This window comes from Peromyscus leucopus, chromosome 7 (assembly GCF_004664715.2).
Source record: "Peromyscus leucopus breed LL Stock chromosome 7, UCI_PerLeu_2.1, whole genome shotgun sequence".
NCBI lineage: Eukaryota > Metazoa > Chordata > Mammalia > Rodentia > Cricetidae > Peromyscus > Peromyscus leucopus.
The window spans coordinates 6,898,085-6,925,129 of record NC_051069.1 but is presented as its reverse complement, the minus strand read 5'-3'; the positions used below and the strand labels follow the sequence as shown (position 1 = coordinate 6,925,129).

Below are 27,045 nucleotides of genomic sequence, written 5' to 3'. Positions count from 1 at the left end.
TGAAAACAAGCTCAAACCTCAGGCACAACAGGCTGGTTTTGCCTTGGGTCAACTGGAGCCAACGGGAAACCCTGGTGCTTTCTGGCCCTTTGCTCTCTACTTTCCCACAGGTGCTTTGCTATTGAAGGCTGGAGAGGGGACTAGGGCAGTCATCCTAAATTAGAACACCCTCAGGTCTTAGCAGGTTTTCTATTTCCCTCTCTAGGGTTTGACAGTTCTTTCCTGATTTGTCCCATTTTATACCTCATTTAGATACACATACATCCAGCCAACCAAGGCCCATCTGGCTCTATATAACAATGTGCAGGCTCTAGACACTCTTCTAATTGCTCTATCACTAGAGGCAGAAGAAAAGAAGGCTTCAGAGTCCACCTCTCAGCTGACTCCAGGTCTTCAGAGAAAGATGAGTGCTCAAGGCTGGTCAGAAACATATTTGGTGAAGACTTGCCTCCAGCAAGGGAATTTGCTTGAGTTCCCACTGCTCCAGCTACAAGAGACACTGCACCTGCTCCCCCTAGAGCAGTGGTTCTCAACCTTCCTAATGCTGTGACCCTTTAATACAGTTCTTCATGGTGTGGTGACCCCAACCAACCATGTAATTATTTTCGTTGCTACTTCTTAACTGTAACTTTGCTACTGTCATGAATCAGAATGTAAATACCTGATATTCAGTATTATCTGATACTCGACCTTAGTGAAAGGATCATTTGACCGCTCCCCCCACCCAAGGGCCGACCCACAGGCTGAGAATGGTTAGAAGGAATCTGTTCCTGCTCAGCCTTCAAGACTTACTAGCTGTATGTGGTGGCACACACTTTTAAACCCAGCACTTGGAAGCGGAGGTAGGCAGATTTTTGAGTTAAAGGTCAGCTGGAGTCTGATCTACATAGAGAGTTCCAAGATAGCCTGAGCTTACATAGAGAGACCCTGTCTCAAAACAAAACAAAACAAAAGACCTGTTGTTCTCGTCAGTGGCCTGTTTTCTGTTGACTGGATGAGAGGGGCTGCTCTTGGCCAGCGTTCTGAGAACCAACAGAGTTTTTGTGCTGTAACATGTGCTGACACTCTTGGCTAGCGCCTGAAGCCTGCCAGGGCACAGAGCTGCAACACTTGTGAGCTCACGAGGTTGGCATTCTGGTATCCTACTTTCCCTTTTGCATTTTTATTCCTGCATGGTAGATAAAGCTCCCCTGGTTTTCCTTTAGAAAGTCCGTCCACTCCATGCTTGGAAGAGTAAGATAAATAGGAGAAAAACCATCTCACAAGGTTCAATCTCCAGTGCTAAACAACAACAAAAACAACACAGCACATATATATACATACACACAGCACACACATACACACACAGTTTTTGTGGAAGATGTGAAGTTGTACAGCAAAAAAAAAAAGGTAGATATGGCTATAAAAGGATACTATGAGGGACCCTTATGCTGCGGTATTGGGTACACTACTACCTTCCACATGATAAAATGGCATAATACTAGTCAGGCATGGTGATAGCCACTTGTAATCCTACTATTTGAGAGGTAAAGGCCACCCTTGGCTACAGAGTGACTCTGAAGCCAACCTGGACTACATGAGATGCCATTGTCTTAACAAAGAAAATAATGGGCCATCAAGATGGCTCAGCAGGTAAAGGTACTTGTTGCTAGGCCTGACAACCTAAAGTTCAATCCCTGGGACCACATAGTAGAAGAAGAGAAACAACTTCCACAAGGTGCATGACCCTTCCCCACCAATAACAAAAGTTTAAAGAAATGCATAGAACCAAGTAAACATACACATAAATACACATAAATGGATGCAAGTAAACCTGAACAATGTCAGTATTACAGTATTGTACTATATATACACAGTTTGTAAGGTTCAGAGAGACAAATACCACATGTGCTCTCTCATCTACTGAACCTAACTGTTTAGTATATACATTCACTTAGTTATTTAACTCACTGTGTAGTGTAAGCTGGCCTCAAACTGAAAGATCCACCAGCCTCTACCTCTGAAATGTTTGAATTAAAGGTGTGTGTCACACCATGCATGGCCCTATGATTTTTTATATAAGTGTATTTACACTAGAGTGTGGGTAGAGGCTATAAAACTAGAAAGGGAAACACGAGGAAGGAAGGAAGGTTTTAAGAAAAGTGGCAGCAAGTGTAGCACATACATACATATAAAAAGAAGAACGCTGAGGAGAAGTATAAAAGGTGGAAAGGTGGCAGGAGATGAGGTGGGCATCAATCAAAATGGAGTATGAATCAAGAGTGGAAGTTTATGCCTTTAATTCCAACACTGGGGAGGCAGAGGTGGATCTCTTGAGTTCAAGGCCAGTCCAATCCACATACTGTTCCAGGCTAGCCAACACTATACTACACATGAGCCCCATCTCAAAACCCAGAAAAAGGAATGTGCATAAAAATGCCATAAAGAAACCTATTAGTTTGTATAAACAACAAATAAAGAAAATCTACGTTTTCTAGTTTTCTACTTTAAATAGTCAAAACCAGTAATAAACCCAGCACCTGGGAAATGGAGGCAGGATTAAGTGAGACCCTGTCTTTAAAAACCCGACCTGGAAATGGGCAAGATGGTTCAGTGGGTAAAATTGCTAGATATAACCTGAGTTTGATCCCCAGAACCCATGTTTAAAAGAGGGGGGAAAATGGGAGTAGTCTCTTCTGCTCCTTCCATCACATGAAGATATAACAAGAAAGGACCCTTTCTGAAGCAGAGTGAGCTCTCACTAGAAATGTCCTGTGTTTTGACCTCAGATGTCTTAATACTGGCCTGCTCATTTTGGTGGGAGCCAATAATTCTGGAGATCCGGGAGCCCACACCTTAACTCTGCAGGAGAGACTCTGCACTTGACTTTGCTCATTTAAAAATCTTAGTCAATGTCTCCTCATACCAGAGATCCTTTTCTGGCCTCCCTTGGTAGCAAAGCCACTGGCTTGCTTTGTTCTCCTCCAGGTCTATTGGTTATGGCATAAGCTCTGCGTCACTGTCCTAACTTTTAGTTCAACAGAGCTGCTCCTAAGTAATAAAAAAGACATTATATAGTAGGGCTTCAAGACAGGGCTCTAAGACCACTAGCTGCTCTTGTAAAGGACCTTTATCGCCACTTCCAGAGGCTCTGATGCTATCTTCTGACCTCCACAGGTACCAGGCAGGCATGTGGTGCATAGACATCCATGCAAACAAAACATCCATGCATATAAAATAAAATAAACATAAAAATAAAAATCAAGCTTTTTGTGTAGGAGCCACCTTTCCTCATCAAAGAAGCCTCTCTTTTCAGCAAATGGAGATCATCACAGGAAACCACAACTGGACACAAGGCAGAGATCAACAGATCATGGGGAGCCCAGACCTAACGAACACATTTATACCACAGCTCAGAGAACTTTGCACAAGAGGGGGTATAAAGATTGTATGAGCCAGAATAACGGGATACCAACTGTGAAACAGTCTCTCCTAGAAATGGCTACATAACAAGACTGGAACAATGGCAGTATCAACAGACGTGTTAGCTGGGTGGTGGTGGCACACACTTTTAGTCCCAGCACAGAGGAGGCAGAGGCAGGTAGATCTCTGTGAGTTTGAGGCCAGCCTGGTCTATAGAGTAAGTTCCAGGACAGCCAGAGCTTTTACACAGAGAAACTCTGTCTCGAAAAAAGAAAAAAAAAAAAAAGACATGTTGATGTGAAAAAAGGAGATTTTTGCAGGGGCTCATCCCTAGACAAAGAACTCAGACAACTAATGACTGCTGGGAGGAAAAGAGTTAGCCTTTGGTAGAGGTGAGCCTCCTCACTGGCTGTTCAATGCAGAGTGGTCAGCCTTGGAACCATATATAGAACAACAGAAACAGATTCAGCGGTGTGTGTGTGTGTGTGTGTGTGTGTGTGTGTGTGTGTGTGTGTGTATTATACATACACATACATATGTAACAATAATAATAAAAGGCCGGGCGGTGGTGGCGCACGCCTTTAATCCCAGCACTCGGGAGGCAGAGCCAGGTGGATCTCTGTGAGTTCGAGGCCAGCCTGGGCTACCAAGTGAGCTCCAGGAAAGGTGCAAAGCTACGCAGAGAAACCCTGTCTCGAAAAACCAAATAATAATAATAATAAAGGCTATCAAAGAGAATGTAGGGGAAATATGAAAGGAGTTGGAGGGAAGTTAACTGGGAGGGGCTGGAGGCAGGAAAGGGAGAATGTGCTGTATCTATTTCAATTCCTTAAAATTTTAAAAAATAAAAAAAAAAAAATAACACAATAACCTGGATGGAACAGTATGTACCTATAATCTCAGCACTCCTATACAGAGGGGCAGTAGAGACAGGAGAATCGGCTGGACACTCATGGGCCAGCTAGGCTAAAGTAAATAGCCTAACAGTAGAAACAAGAGAGCATACCTCAACAAGGTAGAAGATGAGACTGACTCCAGAATTCTTCTCTAACCTCTCCACACATCGGTTGTGGCACACATGCATCCTCATTCACACATTCTCTCTTCCTCTCACACAAGTTTCAAAAACCTATTTTTAAAATTTTCCAACTCTAGAGTTAACACATTTTAGTTACTTAGCATTCCTAAGAATAGCTAGCTATTTAAGTACAATAAGTTTACTTCTGACTTGAAAGGGAATTCTGTATCAAATATAGGAAGGACACTAAGAACTGGTGATCAAACCTATAGGTTCATTCTATGGGCTGACAGGGCTTAATATTCTCTTGAAAAGCTGAGATGCTATGAATGCCGTGCAGTATAGACCGAGTGCTGTGTGAAAGCACCTGGGTTCAGCTGCCAGGATGGCAACATTTTAAAAACTGGCAATAAAAAGGACTGCGGATGTAGTTCAGTTGGAAGAGTTATCGTCTAGCACACACCATCCTGGGTTGAACCCCCAGCACCATATAAACCAAGTGTGGATATTTCAACACTAAGGAAGTAGAGGGAGGAGAACCAGTTCAGAGTCACTGTGGGCCATATAGTAAGTTTGAGGCCAGTCAGAGGAATGTGAAACCCTGTCTCTGAATGAATGAATAAATAAAAGCAAGCTCTGGGGTCTGGAATAGGCAAGCATAGTATCATAGCACACATGAAGTCCTAGTTTCAACGGTCAGCAAGATGAAGGAGAAAAAAATTTAAAAACTGCTAGGGGCTTGAGAAACTGCTCAGTAGTTAAAAAACACATGCTGCTCTTAGAGAGGACCCAGTTCAATTCCCAGTACCCACATGGCAGTTCACACACCCAGGGGATCCAATGCCCTCTTCTGACTTCCATGAGTACCGAGTACACAAGATGTGGTGTGTGTGTGTGTGTGTGTGTGTGTGTGTGTGTGTGTGTGTAGGCAAACACCCATACACATACAAATAAAATAAAAGTCTTTAACAACCCCCCCCCCCAGCATATTGATATTAAGTCTTCACATTCTTTGGCAACTAATCCTGCAAAGTATAAAAGTATAAAATCTTTAAACCGCTCCCCCTACCAACGATGTTATTAAAATCTTCACATTCTTTGGTCACTAATTCTGCGAAGTATTTTCAACCAGAACAGGACAGTGCCACATATTTTAAAAAAAAAAGTCTTAGTTTTATGTAGAGGGAAACTTTTTTTATTTAGTTCTAATTCTGTTCCTAATGATGCCCAGCATTATTTCTCTGGCAGCACATTGACCCAATTTTTCTAAGAATCGCTCACCAGACTTTCCAGTTTCATTTGGGAGTTACCATTGTTAGCTAGAAATTACTCATCCTGAAAAAGTATTTGAGACTTTCTGCTTATTTTTTTATTCAATTCTTGCACATTGAGGTTCACCAATGTTTCATCTCACTCATATATATTCCTGAAATAAAATCTCAAAGGGCTTAAAGTTCTTGTCCATTTGGTGGTGAATTTCTATAATTTTACCATTAGGAAAGTGGAAGCAGGAGGATTAAAAACTCAAGGTCATGCTTCCTGGCTTGTTCCTCAGCTCACTATAGCCCACTTCCATTCTTGGGAACACATTTTCCTTCCTTAATAAGCTATCTCTATTTCTATTCCATGTTGAGCTTAAAAGGTAAGACCTTTTCTCTATCTCTCCTCATAGTGACTGCCAGGATTTTTACCTAATCTGTACTATTTTTCCTTTAAATGCCAATAAAATAGTCCTTGAGCTTAAAAAAGAGTTCAAGGTCACCTCTGGCTACACAGTGAGTTTCTATTAGCATGAACTACACAAGACCCTGTCTCATTAAATAAAGAGAGAGAGAGAGAGAGAGAGAGAGAGAGAGAGAGAGAGAGATAGATAGATAGATAGCTCAGCAGTTAGAAATGCTTGCTATGTAAGCATGGTCCCATATACTCCTGTAACTCAAGTACTGAGTGACACAGAGACAGAATAGAATTGCTTGGCCTCACTGGCTGCCAGTCTAGGTGAAAAACTCTTGCTAGAGTCCAGGTTCAGAGAGAGACCCTTCGCTAAAGGAATAAGATAGAATGCTTGTGCACACACCTGCATGTATATCAACCACCTCCCCCAAAGCTTTATGTCACAGAAGAATCATAATATTGAGCTTTTATGTGTATGTGTGTGTACAAATGTGCTTGAAGATGCAAATGTCTTCCTCTATTATTCTCTACTGCACACTGAAACAGGGATCTACCTATCTTCACACACACCCACTACAATACTGAGGTTACAGATGTGTGCTACTGGCCAGTTTTTACATAGGTATTGAGTATCTGAACTATGGTCTTTATGTTTACATGACAAGTTTACCAACTGAACCAGATCTCCAGACCCTTAATACTTCTTTCTTTCTTTTCCTTTTTTTCACCTCCTCAAGACAGGATTTCTCTGTGTAGCTCTTGGCTGTCCTGGAACTCACTATGTTGATCAGGCTAGCCTTGAACTTCAGATCCGAATGCCTCTGCCTACCAAGTGCTGGGATTAAAAGCATACGCAACCACAGCCCGGCTTTCAGACCCTTAATATTTCACTTATGAAAAACATTTATTGCCAGGCAGTGGTGGTGCACGCCTTTAATTCCAGCACTCGGGAGGCAGAGGCAGACGGATCTCTGTGAGCTCAAGACCATCCTGATCTACAGAGCGAGTTCCATGACAGGCTCCAAAGAAACCCTGTTTAGAGAAAAAAAAAAATGAGAAAAATATTTATTAGGCTGGCAAGATGGCTCAGTAGATAAAAATCCTGAGCCAATCCCTGGAACATACATACAAGTAGAAAGAAAAAACTAACTTCACAAAGTTGTCCTCTGACCACATGTATGTCACAGAACTAGAGCTCCCCCCCCTACACACACACACACACACACACACACACACAACACACACACACACAAATACAAATGAAAACAATTAAAAACATAAAAGTATTTATTCAAATGTTAAACAAGATCAGTGCCATTACTTAAAAGCTTCTGTACAGAATTTATGGTCATCAAGATGATGTTTGGAGGTAACATCTTAAAAAGCAGCAGTCACTGTACCATTGTTCCCATGGTATATAGGGAAAAATAAAACCTAAAAAACAGACTGGCAAGATGGTTCAAGAGGTATAGACGCTTGTTGCCAAGCCTAACAACCTGAGTTTGATCCCTAGGACACACATGATAGAAGAAGAGAACCAACTCACACAAACTGTTCTCTGACTGTCATGGATGTACCGTGGCATGACCATGCATATGAATGTATGTATGTATTATTCTTGTAATAATCAAGGAAAAGCACAGATAACATCTATTACTACTTATTCTAGCAGCTCTCCTTATGTAGGCATGTGCATGTTGAGGTTAGGTGACAGTTTATGGGAACCAGGTCTCTCCTTCCACCATGTGTTTTTTAGAGCTTGAACTCAGGTTGTCAGATATGGCAAAGCAAGTGCCTTTGCTTCCTCAAGCCAAGTCATTTGCTCTTTTTTGTTTTTTGTTTGTTTGTTTGTTTGTTTTTGAGACAGGGTCTTGCTTTATATAACCCATGTGTTGATCAGGACAGCATGACCTACAAAGCAAGTGCCAGGACAGCCAGGACTATACAGAGAAACTGTCTCAAAAAAAACAAACAAACAAACAACAACAACAACAAAAAAAACCCAAAATAAAGAAATCTTTACCTTCAATTATACAAAAAGAAATGTCAAATTTGTTTTTTGCTTTTGCTTAATATCTAGATTGCACCCAATTGTTTTTTTTTTTGTGTGTGTGTGATTTTTCAAGACTCCTTTTCCCTCCCCACAGCCTCTAAGACTAACAAATAACTCTCTGGGTTTTTCTTTTTGTTTTTTTTTTTCATTTGGTTTTTTGAAACAGGGTTTCTCTGTATAGTCCTGGCTGTTCTGGTACATGCTCTACACCAGGTTGGTCTTGAACTCAGGGATCTAACTGCCTCTGCCTCCTGAGTGCTGGGATTAAAGGTGTCTTTACCCTGTGAGCCATTGCACTAGTTTTTAATGCAGGGCCTCACTGTGTAATTCAGGCTGGCCTAGAACTCACGAGGTAGCCAAAAGCTAGCCAAAGCTGACCTCCAATTCATGGTCCTCCTGCCTCCACCTCCCAAATGCTATGATTAAAAAACTAGCCGGGTGGTGGTGGCACATGCCTTTAATCCCAGCACTCGAGAGGCAGAGCCAGCCTGGATCTCTGTGAGTTCAAGGCCAGCCTGGTCTATAGAGTGAGATCCAGGACAGGCACCAAAACTACACAAAGAAACCCTATCTCCAAAAATTAAAACAAAACAAAAAAGATTAAAAAACTAACTCAAATTTGCTGAAGCCTCACTAGGAAGAAGGAAGGTCATATTTTTGGCCTTTTCCCCTTAAGAAGGAAGAAAATTCAGAGGCCTTACTTACCCACCACAACTCCAGACACCCAAGGCCTACTCAGCAGCTGAGCAAATCCCATTTTCAGGGAACTGCTCTTACTCCTGGTGTCTTCCAGACACAACTGTGTGCAACTGTCACTGTGATTAACTTCCAGGAATGCCAGGCAGCAGAAAAGATTTAACAAGTAGCTACTTCCCCTCAGTCAGCTGGAGTCTTGAACAACTGCAGATACTGCCTCTTTCTCTCTGCTGGGCAGAAAGGCAGCTATCAATCTGAGGAGTCTATAACCATCCAGGAACACACCAGCATCAACCAATCTTATTAAAAGCTGCTAACCTCCTACTTGACCCATCTAACCCTTCTACATTTCCAGCCTCCTTTACCCTGTTCCATTTCCCTTACATCATTTCTCAACCTTTTAATACTATATAATTACTTACTATGCTTATTCTTATCTCCTTTTAGAAGATACAATCTGCTGGGCCTGGTGCCTCAAGCCTGTAATTCCAGCACTGCAAAAGGCAAGGCAGAAGGAATGCTTCAAAGCCAGCCTGGACTACAGAGCAAAACCTCTTCACTCACAAAGGTAAAGTCCATTGGTGGCTGGTTTTTGTCTTGGTCTACTTTATTCACTGACAGATCTTAGGAAGCTAGAACAAGATTTCACATATAACAGGAATTCAATGGAATGAAACAAACAAAACCCTAAAAAGGTCAACAAGATCCAGAGTACCCAATACTATTCTCTAGCAGAACCAGACTAGTTCCTGTGAGTGGCCCACCTTGCACACACTCCTCCAAGTTAGGATACATGGAGTGGGCAATGTTATAGGCCGTAAGGTAACAAAGCCTGGCCTTGAATCAGAAGGGTTTCTTAAGCCATTCACAGTCTGTCTTGTTCCTAGTTTATTCAATTTGGCATAAAATGCGTTGAATGGAATTTGTTTTAGTACAAAAGGAGTTTGAAAAAAAACAACACATGAAGTTTCTTTTTTTCAAAGTCTAAGTCTAATTCAATTCAGAAAACATTAATTATGCATAGTTATATTCAAAGCACTGGGCTAAGAATTATGGGGACAAAAGAACAGAGGAGACATTGCTGTCTTACAGAACTTGGAATGAGGCAGGAAGAAAAAAACATCCACAAATAATTATCATTTAAGGCAGCATATGATAAAGTACTCTAATAGAGATCTTAGCCACCCCACCCCCACCCCCCCAAAAAAAATCCTAGAGACATAGAGAAAAAATGAAATCAGTTCTGGAGATAGAATGAGAAGTAATGTGGGTAGAAAAAAAAAGGCTTCAGAAAAGAGACTAAGAATTGTACTAGTTTGAAGGAAGGGATAGACTGGGGATGTGAATGCCTTGGAAGCAGAGAAGGGTATTCCAACAGAAAAGAAAAAAGAAACAGACTGAAAAAAATACAGGGTAAATCATTGGGATGGCTATAAAAAGATATGGGTAGACTGAAACATGAATTAAAGCTGAGGAAGGCCATGTTTGATCAAGACAAACTCTGAAATAAGCCTAGAAGCCAGCAAGATGGCTTAGTGGGTAGAGGGCACTTGCCCCACAGCCTGGCAAACTGGGTTCAATCCTCAGAACCTATGTAAAGAAGAGAACTGACTCCACAAAGTTGTCCTCTTACCTCAACATGTACACAATGGTACCTACACACACATAAATTAACCCCCCCCACACACACAATAATTTAAAATTACTACACACACATGCACAATAATTTAAAACAATTTATTTATTTTGGTTTTTTGAGACAGTTTCTCTGTATAGCTCTGGCTGTCCTAGAACTCACTATGTAGACCAAGCTGGCCTCAAACTCAGAGATCCCACCTGCCTCTGCCTCCCAAGTGCTGGGATTAAGGATGTGAGACACCACGGCCTGGCAAATAGTTTTATATTTTGGTCTATGCCAGTGGGTTAGTTTTTTTAAGGAAAAAAAAAATGTGCCAAATTATAATATGCTAGGTTGGACATAGTGGTGCAGACCTTTAATCCCAGCACTCAGGAAGTTGAGGCAAGCAAATCCTTTTGAGTTTGATCAAAGAGTTCCAGGCCAGCCAAGGATACATAGTGGCACTGTCTCAAAAGAATAAAAAGAAAAAAGAAAGAAAGAAAGAAAAGAAAAGGCTGGAAGGCTGAAGCAATGGCTCAGTGGTTAAGAGCACAGGGTGTGTTTGATTCCCAGCACCCACATGGCGACTCACAACCATCTGTAACTCTAGTTGCAGGGGATCTGATGCCTCTTCTCACCTGTGGACATCAGGCATGCAGGTAGTGCTCAGACATACATGCAAGCAAAACATTCATACATATAAAATAAAAATACTTAAAACTTAAAGAAATAAAACAGCCTCCCCAAAGTCCATGGTGGGTTTCTGTGTTACTTATTCTAGAACAAAATGATTTTCTTTTAGAGCATTTCGATTCATAATTATATATTCATTAGTTGCCTATCTCCTCCACTAGACTATAGGTCTCAATAGGTCAGGGAAGGGACCATGTCTGGCCTAGCACACGAAGTACTCAAGAAATATAGCAGCACCATGTAGTACAGAACATAGAAAGAACATTGCCATGAGATTACTGCACAAATGTACAGAAGATGAAAACCTGAGCTAGGTCAGATAAGAAAAAAAAGTGAGGTAAAGGGGGCTGGAGAGATAGCTCAGTAGTAAAGAGCACTAGATATTCTTCTAGAGGATCTGGGTCTGATTCCCTATACCCTGTTAACTCCAGTCCCAGGGGATTTAATCCCCCAACCATCTCCATGGGCATGGGCACCCAGTACACATTAAAATAAAAAAGTGAAGTAAATGGAAAATAGACAATTCGTGAGTGATTAGATGAGTTGGGATGTCTGAGTTACAGCAATTGGAAGAACAGTAACAAAAGATACAAGTTTCCGAAATTCTGAACTGCAAGTACTTATTACAGCAGAAGCCAAGTAGGAAAATAGTTTTTTCCTACATATCTAGATTTATGAACCTCATTAGATCTCACAATTTTGTTTCTCTTCTATTACAGTTTATTTCTGATACCATTCTTTAAGACTCTGCTCTAGAAACAAATCTTGTTCTAGAATAAGGTTAAGTATTTGACCAAAGCATCACACCAAACTTCAGGATCTGTAACTGAAGTTTACATGGTTTACTCATTAATGTCCAGTTCACTTCATGCGACGGAATTTCCCCAATCAGATACAAAATGCCACCTAGAAACGTTGCTAGGAATAGTGCTGACAACATACCAAAAACCTGTCAGCTGTATTTTTAACAGAGGAAAGCAAATACCACTGCCTTCCTCTACAAATATTAACCTACAGCCTAAGAAAAGACAGGCAACAGCATGCAATGTGGTACCAGTACCCAATGCACCCTAACTACAGGGATCTGGAGTCCATGCTGTGGTCTGATTAGGGTGTGTGGTACCTACTACCTGGCCATTCCCTCTGCTCCACATGACATTTAAAACAACCAACTATCTATCTATAGGTACTAGAGAGATGGCTCAGCAGACAAAGGTACTTGCTGCCAAGCCTGACAGACTGAGTCCCCCTCCCCCATACCAATATGGTGGAAGGAGAGAGAGAACCTATTCCTGTAGGTTGTCCTCTGACCTCCATATGCCTGCCATGACATAAGCACCCACAAAATGAATATATAAATAAAAGTAATTAAAAATCTTTAAAGGGGAGAGGGACTGGAGAGACAGCTCAATGGTTAGAAGCACACTCAGCTCTTGCAGAGGAGTTTGATTCTCAGGACTCACATCAGACAGTTCACAACCACCTGTAACTCCAGATCCAGAAGATCCAATGCCTCTGTTCTCCACACACTTACACACAGACCCACACCCGTACACATATTCGCAAATAAAATATTTTTAAACTATAAAAAGAAAATAAAAACCTATCTATAAAACTAATTATAAAATTCTATGCTGGGACATTACTGTAAGCTCAGTACTCAGAAGGCAGATTATCAAAAGTTTGAGACCAGCCTGGTCTAAATATCAAGTTTTAGGCTAGCCAGAGCTACAAAGTGAACCCTTGTCTCAAAACAACAAAAGAAACAAATAAAAATATAAAATATTTTAAATCACACATTTAAATGAAACACTTCCCAAATAACCATTAGCTTGCCTGAAAATCAGTCACATGCTACAGATGGCTGCAGATAGAGCAATGCACTATCATGACTCTACTGAATCTAAAACAAACAACAGTTCTGTTCACCAAGTATTCCTCTTCCAGACCAATCAGGTTAAGGACAAATTTAAAATAGTGAGTGCTACTTCCAACGTGCAAAGATACCATAACCACCATGTGCTTTCCCCCTAACAACAAAAGATTAAAAGACCATCATCTTCATAATATTTAACAAACAGCAAAATAAAACAAAAACAGCTGCTATTATAAGTTCCAAATCTAAGGATTATTTAGAAAATGCTGCTAAAATCCTAATTTGGGGAAATAACTTGGTTATGCAATTTGATTCCCTTTCATTACTTGAGGGCTCAAGATATAACTCAGTGGGAAGCAAGCACAAGACCCTGAGCTTGACCCCAAGCAACTAAACAAAACAAAAAACCCCACATCATCTCATTTTCTAAACAAAATATTGCGAGTAATTCGTATTCAGTCACAAGAAGTTACCTCAAAGTAGGTTTTCACTAACTGTCTCGACAGAAAAATGCCCAACTAGACTCCATATCCAAGTCCATTAAGCACAAAGATTTCATATGCAAAATATCAGGTAGCATCCTGAAGTCACTTCTTGCTGATACCAGGCAAGCCCTTCCAGATAGGATTTCCCTTCCTCAAAGTAAATACTGTCCTTTTTCTGAGCCTTTAATCCCAACACTTGGAAAGCAGGCAGATAGATTTGAGTTCACAGCCAGCTTGGTCTATATATTGAGTTCCAGGACAGCCATAAGTAAGCCGGGGGTGGGGGTGGGTGGTGGTGGTGCTGGTGGTGGTGGTGGTGGGTGGTGGTGGTGGGGGGGGGGGGGGGTGGGGGGTGGTGGTGGTGGTGGTGGTGGTGGTGGTGGTGGTGGTGGTGGTGGTGGTGCACGCCTTTAATCCCAGCACTCGGGAGGCAGAGGCAGGCGAATCTCTGTGAGTTAGAGGCCTGCCTGGGCTACAGAGTGAGTTCCAGGAAAGGCGCAAAGCTATACAGAGAAACCCTGTCTTGAAAAACAAAACAAACAAACAAACAAACAAACAAACAAAAAAGCTATAAGTGGCAAAATGGTGAGCCTGCAGAATGAAAGTATACTACCCTTCCAAAAAATGGCTTAATGGAGTTGGAGAGATGGCTCAGCCATTAAGAGCATTTACTGCTCTTCCAAAAGACCCAGGTTCAATTCCCATAAAGCAGCTCACAACTGTGAGTTCTAATACCCTCACACAAACATACATGCAGGCAAAACACCAATGCACATAAAATAAAAATAAATAAATCATTTAAAATACATACATAAACACTTTTTAAAACAGCTTAATAAAAAGTATAACCTGGCCGGGCGGTGGTGGCGCACGCTTTTAATCCCAGCACTAGGCGGGGGAGAGCCAGGCAGATCTCCTTAAGTTCGAGCCAGCTTGGTCTACAGAGGGAGATCCAGGACAGGCATCAAAACTACACAGAGAAACCGTCTTGGAAAAAAAAAAGAAAAGAAAAGAAAGAAAGAAAGAAAAAGTATAGCCTTCTAGACATAGCAAACAGGAGTTAAGAGCTAGAACTAAACATATATGCATTAGCACTCCTGAACAATAACTACTTTTGACACAGCCATAAAAAACTACTCACAGAAACCATTTCTGATGCTAGAAATCTTACAGCCAAAAGGAACCATAACAATCTCGTCCAATGTGTTCACTTTACAGATAAGAAAAATGAAAACAAAAGAGTGACTTCCTGGGCAGTTGTGGCACACAACTTTAATCCCAGCACTCGGGAGGCAGAGACAGGCAGATCTCTGTGAGTTCTAGGACAGCCTGGTCTACAGAGTGAATTCTAAGACAGCCAGGACTTGACAGATAAGCCCTGTCTTAAAAAACAAAACAAGAAAAAAAAAAAAGTGACTTCCACAAGGTCATACAACCAAGAGGCAAAGCAATAATTAGAACCCAGATATTATGACTCCCAATTGTGGGTTTCCCCCCGCTCTATGCTTTGAAAACTGACGTGTGTGTGTGTGTGTGTGTGTGTGTGTGTATGTGTGTGTGTGTGTGTGTGTGTGTGTGTGTAAAATCAGCTCAGACAATATCTTAACTGTAACTAAGCTAAACAAAAACAAAAACAAAATGTGGCCCGGTAGGATGGCTTGGCAGGTAAAGGTACTTGCCAAAAGCTTAACAAAACCTGAGTTCAGTCACCTTGAGCCACACTGGGGAAGGACAGAACTGACTCTTCCAAGTTCACTTGTGCACTGTGGTACACACCACACACCCCTGTCAATAAACTGCTAAAATTAAATAATAAATAAATAAATGTAATTTTTAAGTCAATAAAAAGGACTTTAAAAATTATAAACAGGGGCTGGAGAAAAGGTTTGTTGTTTAAAGCACTTGCTGCTCTTGCCGAGAAGCAAGGTTCAGTTCTCATGACCCACATGGTAGTTCGCAACAACCCATAACTAGTTCCAATGCCCTCTTCTGACCTTTTGAGGGTAATGGATACACACATGGCACACATTACATATATACAAATACTCATACACATAAAATAAACCTAACAAAAGTATTTAAATAAGAATAAAATTTGTCTGGAGCTAAGTAGTACAACACCTGCACTATACATACTATCCTGGGTTGGATTCCAAGCATAGCCAAATAAACTAACAAAATTCATCTCTATGAGGGAGACAAAACTGGGCTTGGTAGATCAAGTCTGTAATTTCAACACCTAAGAGACTGAGGCAGGGAGTACACAGTGATTTTGAGGCGAGCCTGAAATACTCTGTGAGGCTCCATCTTAAAGGGGGGGGAGACAGGGGCTAGAGAGATGGCTCATTGGCTAAGAACATGGGTTGCTCTTCTAGAACAAAGGGCTCTTCCAGAACAAAGGTTCCATTCCCAGCACCCACATGGAGGCTAACAACTGTCTATAACTGCAGTACCATGGAAACTGACACTCTCCTCTGGATTCCCTGGACACTAGGCATGGATGTGGATATGGTACACATACATACATGTAGGCAAAACACCCATACACACAAATAATAAAAAATGGACAAAACAAAATTGTTAGAACAGAAGTAGCCCCTAAATCTAACAAAAAGAGGCATTTATTTATACTGAATAGGAATTAAAGGATACAAACCTGGCACATATTTTCAGTTACTTTATTAATTACTCCATGTCAGAATGTACGTTCTATGTGTCCATCAAATGTGCCCCCTCCTTAAGAGGGGGCCACAATGATAATGATACTACTAGAAAGCTGCTGTGGATATAGCTCAGAAATAGGTTAATTATCTAGCATATGAGAGGACCTTGGTTCAAGCCTCAGTATTGCAAATATGTAAGTAATAAGTAAGTATTTGACATTGATGCACTAAAAGGCTGAAAAGTGAGTGGCCTTTCTGACATGGATAACTACAAAAGGAAATCATAAATAAGGCCAACAGTCAAGAACAACTGAAGCTGAAAGACTATTTTGAAATCAAACAAGAATAAAATGGCCAGACACTAATATCACAGAGCATAATAAGGCAGTTTCAGAACTTGCCTAGCATCAGGCAGCTCTCACCTGCAAGAAAAAAGTAGAAAAAGTATCACACAGCAACTGGAGAAAAACCCAAGGTTTGCCCTGAGTCCTGGACTAGCTATGACCTAATGAGGATTTGCCATTTGTTTCTGGGACTCTGATCTAAGAGCAAACAGCAAGGGAATCATGAAAACGCAGCCCTTCTGGATCTAGATGTGTCTCACTCACTGATCTGGCTGCTCACAAGACTGCAATTCAACTACTGCTGCTAGAGCAAGGGAGTTGGGGAGGAAGACAGGAGGTGAGAGGGAAGGGGGTGGAGGAGCTGGGCTGTGACTGTACTAGGACAGTCATTAGTGTTCCCACACCGCTGGAAAAGTCTTCAGGAAAGAAGAGGGATGAGTGATGAGCGAGGAAGAACAGCACAAGGAATCAAAGTACTGGGAATGAGAGGAGAGGACATGGTGCTTTATCAACAATTCACACAAACCCTATGGCAGTCTTTGCTTCTCCAAGTCCACAACCTGAATGCAATCCCCAAATCCCACAGGATGGAAGGAGAGAAGGTTCTCTCTGTCTCTCTGTCTGTCTCTCTGTCTCTCTTGGAGAAAGACATCTGGACTTTAAAACACTTAATAGTCTATTTCCTTTCAATTAACTATTGACCAATACTGTGAATTCTACTGGGCAAACCCACTCCTGGGTATGTGTGCATGACAGAAGGCCCATGTTGCCTATGACCTAACAAGGAAATTATTACAAAATACATGTCAAGTTATTTGTTCATAATTTTAGTCTGGCACCAAGGGTGGTGGTGTATGCCTGTAATCCCCAGTCTCTGGGAGGCTGCTGAGGAAACAAGAGGATCACAAGTTCATGGCCACCCCATGTTACATAGCAAGACACTGTCTCAAAATGAGATGAGAGAGCAAACAGTTTCAATGAACATGAAAAAGGAAAATCATATTAACGGAAGGTGGTGATAACGATCTAAAGGAAAATTTCAGAAATTCTCAAAATATAAGTATTATTCCAAGTCATAGGAAATGCAATAGTTGCTTTTATTTTATTTTTAAAGTAAACATTTAATAGAAATAGTTCTTTAACATCGTTTGGTCCTCTGGTGATAATCTGGTTTTAACAAGTGATGTTAGGAAGATCAGGAAAAAAGTTATTATAAAGGTACTGGGGGGGGGGCGGAATCCCTAAAAATTAAAGAAGGCAAATGGAAGAAATGCAAACTTCATGGAGGAAGTGACATTCGTAAAATAAAAGCATGCAAATGTCTTTGGTAAGGAGCTTCAGGCGGACCTAGCACAGCAAAGTCGATTGCATCCTTTGCATAACACCAGCTGGGGATCCTCCCAGTAGGCTGAAGCTTTTCATCACCAAGAAAGCGAAGAATTTTCTGTTTCCCATTTCCTTCTAATAAACAAGTCCTAGAAGCACTGAATTACCACTATTTCCTTCCCTTTCATGGGGCATAAAGCCAGAACTTCCCGAAGTACAATGGGGCCGTGTAGGGCAGAAAAGAATCTCTTTTCTCTATTCCATTACCATCTCACTCACAAATCAACAATAGGCATTAAGAAACGGGAAACAAAGTGCAATTTCACACATGTGAGTGGAGCCTAAACCACACAGGACTGAGTATTTTTTTGTCACTGTGGCATGTGATTCTTCAGCCACCTGCTCAATAATCCCTCTTCAGCTGCACAGCTGCTGCCGATGCCACATGCCTTGCTAGGCAGGTGCTTTGGTGAATTACCTGTTCTCTAGTGAAAAGAGTCCTTCACTGACACTTAGTGGACCCAGAACCTGCCAATCAGCATCACCTGTCTTCATTTTGCCTGTCACAACCAACTTTTATCAGAGAGGTAATATGAAGATATTATATAACACACTGTGGTTTTTGTATTCCGTTTATTTTTTCATTGTTGTTCTTTTATTTTTAAAAAGGAAAATGTTTTTAAAAAATAAAGTAGTCCACTATAAAGCATGTCTATATAAAAATAATAATAATAAAATAGTCAACAGAATTAAGCTACTGAAAAGAAAACTTGCCACATAACCAAAGGCTACCTTATTTCAGTGTGGCTTCATGTGCCTGGCATTAGTCCCATCCATGCTGATTTTCCACAATGAAAATAAGAATTGCTTAGCTGCCTTTGGAGCAGTAGACGTACTAAGATATCTGGCAAAGAAGTCAAGAAGGGGAGCAGAGTGGCCAACTACTGGAGAACAAACATTCCTGTGAGTAGGCGTCCTCCATGCCCAAGCTCAGGCACAAGTCTAAGAGTCAAGCCATTAAGGAGTGGCACTTCCACCTCACAGAGCAATCAGTAACCCCCTCAACAAAGTATCCTGTTCCAGGCATTTAGTTGCTTTACGCTAACTGCAACATACTACCGGGAGCCAAAATTATATTTCCATAACCAAACACAAGCACTAATGTGTCCAGCTATCTAGACCTCTCACAAGGATATATTTCCTACCAAGAGGCTGCAGGGGAAGAATTCAGAGTGACCTCTGAAAGACAGTCATTCAAAATGCTGTCTAAAGAGATGGTCACACTCAAAAGATTCATGTAAGATTCCTGGTTGTGGCCGGGCAGTGGTGGCACATGCCTTTAATCCCAGCACTCAGGAGGCAGAGCCAGGCGGATCTCTGTGAGTTCGAAGCCAGCCTTGGCTACCAAGTGAGTTCCAGAAAAGGCACAAAGCTACACAGAGAAACCCTGTCTCGAAAAACCAAAAAAAAAAGATTCCTGGTTGCAGGAGTCCAATTCTGAAACTACTAAATCTAATCAAGGCAAATTTAATGTGAGGCTCTCTCTGCCTTCACTTGCACCCAACACCACCCAGGAAAGCAACTCCAACAGCCCAAGAAGAAAACCCTTGAATTCAGTTTAACTGGACATACTAAGAAGCCAAGGACATACAGTTGAAAATAGCCTAAGACAACAGGTAAGGCTTAAAGACAGTTCTACCACCAAAAATCTTAAGTGGACCTAGGAGGTGGTGGCGCACACTTTTGATCCCAGCACTCCAGAAGTAGAGGTAGGTGGATCTCTGAGTTCGAGGCCAGCCAGGGCTACACAGAAAAACCTTGTCTCAAAAAAACAGAAACAAAACAAAAATTAAGAGGAGCCAGGAGGTGGTAGTGCACACCTTTAATTCCAGCACTCCAGAGGCAGAGGTAGGCAAATCTCTTGAGTTCGAGGCTAACCTGATTTACAGAGAGAGTTCCAGGACAATCAGGGCCACACAGAAAAACCCTGTCTTTAAAACCCTGCTCCCCCCACACACAGAAAAATAGTAATAAATAAATAGTGTCAAAACAACCCATTCTTTCCTATCAAAGTCCCAACATCTAAGTGGCAGGCCATCATTATTAAAGAGATGAGATGAGGGAGGGAGGGAGAGAGGGAGTAAAGTTAGTACTTACTGTCTTTGAAAGACCTTTACTAAAACCAAAGGCTAAAGTCCCTATTCAAGATAAACTATGGACAACAGTTGGGCAGCTATTGTGTACACTGCATACTGAATATAATCCCTTTACAATTAATCTTATTGCTAATCTTTTAAAAGTTTTCTTTAAGGTCTTGCATGAAAACTTATTTTCTAATATTGACATGTATCAAATATTGATATGTATGTATGTATATATATATATACTAAAATTGCCGTGTGTGTGTGTGTGTGTGTGTGTGTGTGTGTGTGTGTGTGTGTACCAGAACACTGCTTGGAGATTTTCATGACACAGTTAAGAATATGATTCTTCCAGGGAAGTTTCTTCCCACTGTTCTCTAATGCCCCTAGATCCAAATGATATTTTTAACAGTTCCTCTCTGTGGTAAATTTCTCTCCACAACACAATACCTGATTCATCTTCTTTCATTAAGAATTGAATTATAAAGGGAAAGTTTTGTTTTCAAAGTTTGTCTTAGGCAAACTGGGTGGCCTTTTTGTTATGTAATTATCGACCAGGAAGTCACCATTTAAAAAGGTATTTGGATGCAGGGCATAGGTGCATGGGTGTAATAAGGAGGCTGAGGCAGAAGGATTTTGAGTTAGAGGCCAGCCTGGCCAACTAATGAGTCCCTATAGGGGGTTGGGGGCGCTTGTCCTTGACTTCCAATCTTACTCTTACACTGATCTTTAGTGATTTTCCTAAGGGAACAAACAAAAATCACTGCATGAGTGTCCCATTTCTATACAGAAACATTTAAATATGGTGTTTTATGTAAGTATAGAACCCTTGCAGTCTTCTTCCTCAAAGGTCTGCCACAAAGCATGAGGGTGGCCTATCCCAGATGCTATTCCTCCACAACTTAGTTACAGGCTAACCAAAGAGGCAGGCACAACATGGCTGGCATCCTCTATTCTTTTGAAAAATGTGTGCCAGTGAGCTCTGCATTGTTCCTCACTCAAAAAAGAAGAGCCTTTCTGTCTGGCCTCCTCCAATGGCAAGCCCCAGTCTGGAAAAGGAAGAAAATGGCACTGAGGAGCCTGGGAGATGGAGCATATCCAAAGCTCTCAGACAAGACTTGAACCTATGACCTTCACTGTGTACACAATAGGCGGGTGAGAGGGACCGGTTTATCTCTGCTGCAACAGTTCTCAGCCCTGGGGTAGCACTCCCGATAAAATGACAAGACTATTGTGTGGCCGAACAGTCATCTCACAAGAGCCTAAACCAGCACTCCCTCCCCCAAGACAAAGCAGCAGGGGTGAAATTAACTCAAGGCTGCAGAGCAAAGCCTAATACAGAAAAGAGAGGCCTGTGGGGGCTTAGGGACGCTCCCCAACCCCTGGGGCTCTGGACACATGGCTGCAAACAGGCTTTCTCCCCCATCTTTCCCACTCTCATTTAGGTGGGAAGCGGTTTCTGAGAGAATTTAATCATCTGTGATTTGTTCAGAAATATTCCCCCTGAAGGGCTCTGCTCTCTCCACCCTGTGTGAGCCTAATTCCTAGAAGCTGAAATGACTGTTTGCCGCTGCCTGTTTCACAAACACACATTAATTGGTCAGATGTGTCTCCTCCTCCTCAACCCCAGAGGGAGGAAGGAGAATCTGAGCAAAGCACAGAGATGATCCAGCCGTAATTACACATAAAGGGAAAAAGAGGGCAGCGTGGGTTTTCCAAACAGGACAGGGTCTCAAACCCTCCCGGGGGTACAGGGATAGCAGTTTAAAGTCCAGGCCCAGAGATCCCTCCATCTTGAAGAAAAGGACAGGAGTAAATGTGACCTAAGCCTGGGAAGGGGCACACACCCACAACCTACGGACTGCACGCTCCCAGCCACCTTGCTCTCTTTCCCGGGCCGCGCACACGTCCTGCTTTCATCCCTCCGCTCCCCACGCTCCCCTGAGTCCCGACGAGCCCGGTCGCCCCGGGGGCCCCCTCAGCAGAGCCGCAGAAAACTCTCTGGCCTGGTGGCCCTAGCACCTGGCCAGACCAGAGGCTACCCCGGGCACCGTCACCGTCAGCCCGAACCGCCCCGGCCACGCTTTGAACTTCACCCCGGGCCCCTTCCCCCACCCACGCAACGACCCCGCTTCCCCCCGCACACACCTCCTCGCTCCGCCCCGGCCCCCCCCAACCCCCACTTCCTCCGCCCGGCGCCGCTGCCCCGGCGCCCTCCGCGCCCCTCGGCGCCGGGCCTTCCTCAGCGTCGCCTCCCTCCCTCCCTCCCTCGCAGCCCCGGCTCCACACAAAGCTTAGGACTCACCGCGCGGCCGGTCCCGGGAGCCGCCACCTCCGCCCGCCCGGGGCCCCGGGCCGCAGAGCCGCCACTGCTACGCGTCCCGGGCCGCCATCCGGGCCGCGGCCCCTCCCCCTCCCCGGCTCTCCGCCCCTCCCCGCGCCGCTCCGCCCCGCCTGGCCGGGACCGCTGTGTCCGGGGCCGCGGGTCCCTCAGCCGCCGCCGCCGCCGCCGCCGCCACCTCCGCCGCCGCCGCCGCCGCGATCCGGGACAACCAGAGCAGCCCGGAAGACCCGGACACTGGATTCTCGTGCTCTGGGATCCGGATTCCGTGCGCTGTGGAGTCTGGAGCTGGCGAGTACGCGAGGAAACCCGGAACCTGGATGCAGGAGCCAAGTCCTGGGTCTCTAAATGCGCGGTTGCTGCGAGTCCTGAGGCCAGAATGTTGGAAAACCCGGCCGGCGGGTTGAAACTAAGATAAACTCAGAAGCCCAGTCTCCTCCACAGCTTGAACCCAAAGCTCTCTCCTGGTGAGAGAACTCTCGCTGGATCAGACTTCCCACTGAGAAGTCTCTGGAGAAGCGTTAGCCCTTAAATACAGATGTCCTTCAACCGTGGAAAGAGGAAAGACCACGGCGTCTGATCATGAATATCCATAAAGACAAGTACACAGCTCTTGATGGTTTCATCCATTTTGCGGCTTAGTTCGGCAAACTCTATTTTAATTAAAATTGTATGAGGGGGGAACGTGTCGTGGCGCACGTATGCAGGTCAGCGGACAATTTGCGGGAGTCGATTATTTCCTTCCACTGTTTGGTTTCCAGGGATCAAACTTAGGTCGCTAGACTTGGCAGCACGCACCTTTAGCCACTGAGCCATCTCAATGGCTCGCAGATTTTTTTATCCATTGTTGCCAGGTTTTTTTCTTTTTCTTTTTACTACCATTTGTTTTCCTCTATATAATACCCATTTTTAAATCTTTCTATGTCCCTTTCCATCTCACCATCCAGTATCAGTAAATCTTACGGCTTTTTATCTTGAGTCCTTTTCTACCCTCCAACCCACCATTCTATCTCTATCTATTGTGACTTTATCTGTTATCCATCTTAGATTGCCCATCCCACCATCTCCTACACAGTAGACTCTGTCCTTGAGCAATTGAGCCCTCCTACCAGTTGCTTACGAAATAGTCTTCATAACCTAAAATTTCCACCTCATAGCATAGCAAACCAAACTGTCTTCATTCTCAAGAACCCCGACTTAGACTCCATCATGTCCTTCCTGTGCCCTTGACGACTTCATTCAGTTGTGCAGCTATCGCTCCTTATTCTCTTATTCTAAGGCACCCTTCAATAGTGCCATTCAAAATAGCATGTGACTTAGAGATGGAGTGGGTCATAAAGTCCCTTTACTCTCCATCTCTGTCTTCACAAAAAGGAGAGGAGGGTGGGAGGGGCTGGCAGCTTAAAGACAAACGCTAAGCCTGTCCAGTCTAGGAAGATGTAATTCCCTTTTGGTCCATCAGTATTCACATTGTTTTTGGGCAGTGCAAGGACAGAACTGACTCAGGGTGACAGAAGAATTTCCAATCTACACTCGATATTACGAATGAGGGTTTACTTACCAGTGAGAAAAAGCAGTTCTGTAATTTGATTAAGTGTTAAATATTGAACTAGACTAAAACTGGGGGGGGGGGGAGCAGTTCTACTTAGCTTTTAGTCAGAGCAAGCTCTCAAATCCGAAAGTTACTGAAAAAAGTTGAAAGGATCTGATGTACCAGACAGTAAGGGAATCTTAAGTTTTGACTTCTTGTGTCTGCAGAGCAAATATTGGCAAAATGTGTCCCATAGAACAAGTCAGATTCGCCACCACCTGTTTTGGTAAATCCTGTGAGCTAAAAATTAGTTTTTATATTTTTAAATAGTTAAGTAATAAACAAAAGAAGATATTTTACAATACAAAAATTATATTTATCTGGGTGTGGTGGTTCAAACTCCAGCACTTGGGAGCTTGAAGCTGAAGACCTAAAATTCAAGACTAGCCTGGGGTTGAACTGGGCTACACAGAGACTGTCTTTAAAAAAAGTGTCTCCAAACAAAAAATTATGAAATGACTACACTGGTTGTAGGTAGCCAAGCTTACTTAGTCACATCATCTGTGGATGTATTTGCAGTACAATAGCACAGCTGACTGGTTTATAAAAGCTAAGCCACTTGCTAGCTGACCCTTTACAGAATGACTTTGCTAACCCTGCCCCCTGCTGTTCGGTTCTAGTCGCCTGTACTTAAGTAAGGTACAGTGACTGAAGAACTGAATTTTTGCTTCAAATTTAATTCAAATTTAAACATCCCATGGCCAGTGGCAATCATATTAGACAGCACAACCCTAGAGATCCACCTGCTTCTGCCTCCCAAATACTGGGATTAAAGGCATGCAACCACCATGCCTGACTAGACTCTTCCTAAGTCTTTCACATTTCACTTTTCTCCTCATGATCACTATTCTCTCCTGACACATCTCTCTGTGGGCTTAGCCAAACCTTCCTCCCTCTTTTTTTTTTTCCTGGCTCCAATCTAGGGTATTTTTTTACTGGGATTTCTTTCTGGGCTATCCCATCTTCACAACTGAAATTCAACATCTGATCAGTTTACATTTCACACACGTAAATGGACATTTATACAAGTTCTTTTGTGACAGACGATGGCACTGTGGCTATGTTATTTCTTCTCTGCAGGGGAAAAGTAGAAAGCTCTCCACAGGCTGGATCCCTTGTGGCTGATGGAGCCTTCAACTTGGCTCACCTCCTCCCAAACACATTCACAGAAGGTGAGAACAGCAGATGTGTGCTTGCTATTGGAGTCTCAAGGAAAAAAACCTTTAGCACTGGACTGTGTTCCCTCTTCCATACCTAAGAAACTGAAGTTAGCTGATTTCTCTAGGTTAGTGGATGAGCTGGCCAAGTGAATAGCCCCATGCCATCTAATCTTGGCTAGGCCCTCCAAGGCATTAAACAAATTTACTAAATTAAATGACCACCACAAATGGGCTGTAGGACAGTAATTAAAATGGAAAGAGATTAAGTGTCATAACTCACAGAAGCCCATAACTATAATTATTTATAAAAATAATCTTCAAAGTTACTCACATTTTCAGCTAGGGGAAAAATGGATCTCCAATAAAATTCCAGTTTAAAAAGAAAAGATAGAACACTTTGTTCTTTCTCTGTATTAGCTAAAAAAGCAAAAGTTAAAAAAAAAAAAAAAAAAACCCAAGTTCCTTTTTTATTCCTGTGGGACAGGATCTCAGTATGGAGCTCTGGCTGGCCTGGAATTCACAGAGATCCACCTGCTTCAGCCTTCCAAGTGATGGAAATAAAGGTGTGCACCACCACACTTGGCAAGATTCTTAATCTACTGGAATATAACACTAAAGATAAGGCCTTATCAAATCTGACAAAGTCCCCAATTTCAAACACACCCTACTCATATAAAGGAAACTGAGTCCTGTCTGGGGAAAAAAAAAGCAAATTCCTTTACTATACAAATGAATAGCAACTGGATTCAGTCATTCAAAAGGGAATATAGATAGAAGGTGCAACAGGAAACCAAGTCAGAAGCTCAAAACTTCCTGAGGCCCAACTGCGCGAGAGCCACAGGGTCGGTTTAAGTGTCACAGAGCACTAACAGGCTGTTCTTGGACAAGTCTGCACCCAGGCAGCGAAGAATTTCCATCAGACTTTAAATGACACTATTCATCAGTGAGCAACTGAGGCCATCTACCCGCAAGCTTCTCCCACACTTCCTCCCTGGTGTTTCAGCAAACAGAAGAGAGACCTCATACTACCACTACCACGTGAACATAAACCAAAGACAGACTTTCCCAGCCTGACCGTGAGAAGGAGGAGTTTCCAAGCAGCTCTGCCATTTACTCATGTGGTTCTACTACATAGTTTAGAAGCTGAGGTGGATTCCTGTAAACTTGAGAAGTTTACAGGACCTGATGACCTGATCTGTTGAAGCTCCTGAATTTTTTAAGGTGTCCACACAAATTATCCACAGACAAAAATCAATACAGAATCTTCTGTGTGAAGGCTGCCTTCAAATGAAGAAAGCAGAGAAACTTTTTTTCTCTCTTTCCCCTCTTACCTTTCAGCTTTATTTTGATATTAAGAGAGCCAGACAGCTTCAGCAGGAATTCAAGGTGCCACTGCTTGGTAAACTATTAACTGCACGGTGCACAGAGCAGTGCCTTCAATAATGGTAGGGTTTGCAAGAGGCCAGAAAGACACCCCCACCTTAGTAAGTGCCATTCACTGTCCTCTTCCACTCTCTCCAGGGAGGTCCAACAGAATGAGAAGGGGGGGAGAGGGAGAGAAAGAGAGAGAGAGAGAGAGACTGCATGTGTGCATCGTTGGAACAAGGATCTGTTAGTCTCCCTGGGAATCCAGAGTGATCATGCTCTGCAGAAGCAATGCTATGCAACAAGCAAGAGTTCACAGTTGAGTGAACATCAATGTGTACTGAGTAGAGGCATTTCAATGCAAATAAATGCTGAATATGAAGGATTAAAGAAAGGGAAATTTATCTTTTTCATAATACAAGGTACTTTCCCCCTCCTCACTCACTCTTTCTCTTTTATGTCAAGTACACAAACTGCTGGAGGAGTCCAGCTTCCCCAGGATGGTAGTGGTGTCTTAGAAAAAGCAGAGCACACACCGTTAAGATCATGAATTTCCTTGGATCAGGCAACTGAGATTCCAATAGCACTTCGGAAGAGCC

At 42.8% G+C, this 27,045-nt stretch overlaps 1 protein-coding gene across 1 annotated transcript in view; it reads right to left on the bottom strand.

The window, feature by feature from the left end:
- Znf609 (zinc finger protein 609) overlaps positions 1–22,397 on the bottom strand; it is a 152,966-nt gene extending 130,569 nt beyond the window's left edge. Inside the window, 1 exon segment of the mRNA XM_028866506.2 lies at positions 22,295–22,397. The gene's annotated coding sequence lies outside the window, so the exon portion shown is untranslated.
- Between the last annotated feature and the right edge of the window lie 4,648 nt (positions 22,398–27,045).